This window comes from Octopus bimaculoides, chromosome 8 (genome assembly GCF_001194135.2).
Source record: "Octopus bimaculoides isolate UCB-OBI-ISO-001 chromosome 8, ASM119413v2, whole genome shotgun sequence".
NCBI lineage: Eukaryota > Metazoa > Mollusca > Cephalopoda > Octopoda > Octopodidae > Octopus > Octopus bimaculoides.
This window is the reverse complement of record NC_068988.1, coordinates 91,020,658-91,025,157: the sequence shown is the minus strand read 5'-3', so window position 1 is coordinate 91,025,157 and position 4,500 is coordinate 91,020,658.

The following is a 4,500-nucleotide window of genomic DNA, read 5'->3' as shown; positions in this document are numbered from 1 at the left end:
ACTCTTGATGCAACAATTGTTCAGTTCGTTTCGTTTACTTTCATATTACCCACAAACCGGTTGTGTCTTTTCATCAATAATGGAGATCAGTTGCCATATTTTTTCTATATCTGCTAGCTCTGATGAGCACGTGGTATTGCTTAACCGTGCCTTTATCTGACATCCTGTTTAATCGGCAGTGTGAAACCGATTGATAAGAGCGATCATAATGGACATATATTATACATTTTGATTAAGATTTTTTTATATCCTTGTATTGGTTATATAATATAACAAAGCAGGGAGAAGAAAGTATAGACACAACGCGCTACTATTACACCAGACTCAACGCTCTTAATCAAAAGGCTCACAGTGAAGTGCTACCAATACCAATTGCCAATCGCTCACAGTTCTTTACTTTCTAATAATGAGTCAGTCCACCTTTTAGTCACTTGCGGTGTGGTCGGAATCCTTCCACAATATCTTACCTTTCATCTTCTCTTTTGAGAACTGAGCTCCGCACAGAGTTTTAATATGGGTGTTGGCACCTCAAGCGTGTCTTACAACACTTCCATGGGGATTTCATTTCACGTGACTATTTTTCCGTGAATCTTTTTTTTTTTTAGTCGGTTAATATGTCAGTTGTGTTCAATGTTTTCCCTTTTACCAGGGATATCATTCTCCCAATTTGTTTTATAGTTACACCGTCCTCCCAGCTTTCTTTACCATATCTATAAGTTTTAAAAAAAACTTTGTCACCTAACTTGAAGAATGTTGAAGTATTTTTGTTGTTCGCTTTTTTTCTTTTTACTAGGTGTCAGCTTATCAAAGATCGATCTAACCTTTCTAGCAAACATCAATTCTGCAGGTGACTTTCACGATGGTGTATTCAGATTAGGTGTTACTCGGTACATTCTTAGAAATTGTTGAAATCCCAAGCCGTCCATCACTTCATTGTTCGCCTTTTTCAACGCCCTCTTATAAGTGTCAACAAAACGCTCCGCTTGTCCATTTGACCTAAAATGATAGGGCGGAGTGATGACATGTTCGATGCAAGATTTTCTGAACTCATCTGACATAAATTGAATTCCATTATCCGACACAATGGTATCCGGAATACCATACTAGCGAACAATTTGTGTAAAAAACTTATTGTAACCGCAGATGTTGGCTTTTTACATTCATACACTTCCAGCCACTTCGAAAAACTATCCACCACGACAAGGTAATATGTACCCTTAAGTGAACCTGCGTAATCAATATGTAGTCTGGCCCATAGAACGTCTGTGTTTGATCACGGCCGCCATTTAGTGGTAGGTGATTTTGAAGCGAAGGCACGCCCTCTGCATACTTTCACTGATTCTTCAATGTCACGGTCTATTGTTGGACAATATTCGGAACTTCTCATTAATGATTTCATTCTCGAAATCCCTGAATGACTCATATGAAATTTCTTTAATAATCGCTTTTGTAGTGTGGCTGGCACTATGACTCTTTGTGTATACATCTACACATTGTCACACAGTGAGAAATGGTTCGCATTTATGTTACGTATATTTTTATCACTTTTAGCTTTCAATATTTCTTTCATTTTTATCAGTGTCCGATTTTAATTTTTTCTTGTAAAGTAACTGAAAGTTCACGTATGACGTTACACAAAACATTTTAAAATTCATTTTCCGCTTGCAAAGCGGCAATCACGGTATCTTCAAATGGTTCCGCATTTTTCGAAATCAGTCCAATTTCTTGAATGGTATATACTCCATCTTGAAATCATAGTTTAATAATATCGAACACCAGCGTTGTAATTTATTAGAAGTATGGTTAGGAATTCCTTTTTTCGTCCCAAATATTGATAATAATGGACGACAAACATTCTGTAGACGAAAAAGCCTACCGTGTAAAAATCTGTGAAATTTTTTCACGGCAAAAATAATCGCTAGAGCTTCTTTTTCGACTTGACTATAATTTTTCTCTGCTATCAGAGAACATGAGGCATGAACCATCGCCTTCATGTTACCATCGTTATATTTATGCAACCGTGCTGCTCCTATACCGTACTCAGAAGCGTCTGAAGCTACAACAATCTCCGCTGCAGGATCGAAGTGTGCTAACGACAAATCAGAAATTAATATTGGTTTTGCTTTTGTCAAATGCTTTTTGGCAATTTTCCGAACAATTCCATTTCATATCTTTTTACAGCAGGTTATTCAATGGAATGCTCACCTTAGGCATATTTGGAATATAATTTTCGTAATAATTTGCCAATCCTAAAAAATGCTTTTATGTGTCGCTATATTTGTCGGAGGGGCATATTTTTTAATTGCGTCTTCCTTCGACGGGTCTTATTTTAGGTAAAAAAAAAATTCACACTTTTCTTCAAAGTAAAGCCATAATCCCGAATTTTTTCGAATACCTGTTTTACGTGCTCTACGTGTTGATCACTGGATTCGCTTTTAATGACTGTATCAATCAGATATAGACTTTCAAATTCACAGTCCGCTAACATTGCATCCGTAATCTGTTGAAAAATCGCTGGTACAACTTTTAAGCCAACATGTTGCTTTTATACAGTCCTTTATGCGTGTTGTTAGGTACTTAGAGCATTCGTCGTCTACTCTAACTTGTAGGTACACGTCAGAGAGATCCAGTTTAGAAAATATCTTGCCACCGTTTAATTTCGCAAAGATATCCTCCAGAGTAGGTAGCGGATAGTGACACGTTTTAAGACATTCGTTTAAACCAGTGGCAAAACCAGCGCACACTCTGATTTTATTATTCTTCTTCTTAATGTACACAGTTGGTGCTGCCTATTCAGAGTATTCCAGTTTTGGGATAACTCCGATTTTTTCTAGTCTCTCTAAGTTTCTGTTCTAACGCTGAGAATGATACCGTTCGTTTTTGTTTAAATATTGGGATGACAATCTCTTGTATTTGAAACCGTGCCTCCGTTTTGGTACACGGGCCTAAATTATCGGACAGAACTTCAGGAAAAATATTATTATTTTTTTTTTTCCAATTTGTCTGACGACTTATTTGTACTGGAGAAAAAAACCATTTACATTTTTGCAAAAAAGATTTAGATTTATGGGGAGGTCCCATGAATTAAACAGTTCCATCCAGTCGGTACCGAACAAGTTTGTTGTATTATTTAACACAAAAACTTTAGCTTTTAAGCTTTTTTTCCCGAAGTGTAATGCTCCTTATCAATTTGACCTTAAAATATAATGTTTTCCTGAAACACCTCGGGTAATTTTTCGAAGTTTCATTTAATTTAGGTCTCCCGATCTTTTTCCTTGTATCTGTGTTAATTATTGAGATGTCGCTGCCTATATCCAATTGTAACTTTACGTTTGTGTTATTAATTTTTACAGACCACCGTACCCATAACATGGATTTTGTCTTGATATTTTTTGTCTGTTTTCTTATTCGTTACCAGTCGACACGCTTGAATCTGAAAACAATCTTTCTCTTTAGTTTTATTTGCGTCATATCGTAGATTAATAATCCTCTGAAATTTTTCTGCGGTTGCTTGCAGAGTTAAATTTTGATCCTGTTCTAATTTTGTTAATATCCGGGAACGTTTATCTGAATCTTTTCTTGCAGTAAGCTCTTGAACAAAAATTAAAGACTTGAACATGACCAGGATCAACTCATTCAATTTGAATTTCTCACACTCTGTTAACCACTCCGGCATAGGTAACGAAATCTTCATCATCTTTTTTGACAAAATTGAAACATTGCCAGCGAGCATTGAACAGGGAACTTCTTTCACTGAAAATTTTCGATAAAATATTGTTTTATCGAAACAAATATCAGCAGAATATAGATACTATATTTTTCGTGTTCAGCAGGGGATAACTTTCTTAAAAGTAATCGTACTTTTTTCTCGTCGGACCAACTTTTACATTCATCTTTGAAGATTTCTTCGTATCTACCAAAATATGCAGAGAAGATAGTACATTGTCCTGGTTTATAGCTGAATGCTTCAATTGAGTTTGCTACGCTGTCAGGCGAGTACGAACCTGAAGTAGTTTCAGACTCCTTCAACACTAATTCCAGCAACTGTTGGTTTTGTTGTAGTTGCTGCTGCTGCTGCTGCGTAATTGTTGCTATAACTGCTGATGCTGTTACTGCTATTGCTATTGCTATTGCAACTGCACCACGGAGGCCAATAAATATTCCAAGTTAAAACGATTTTCTATTTGGTTTCGTACCAAAACAAAATTTTAAACGTTCAACGCAAGCTTCGAACAACTCGTCACCACCTTTATATACTTGTATTCGATATATACTATAACGAAGCAGCGGGGAAGAAAGTATTTACACGATGCGTTACTATTACACGAGACTCAACGCTCTTAATGAAAGGCTCGCCAACCCGAACCGCCACTCGCTCACAGTTCTTTACTTTATAATAATGAATCAGTTCAGCTTTTAGTCACGTGAGGGGTGGTCGGAATCCTTCCACAACAGATATGTGTGCGCGTGTGTGTATTTATATATATATATATATATATA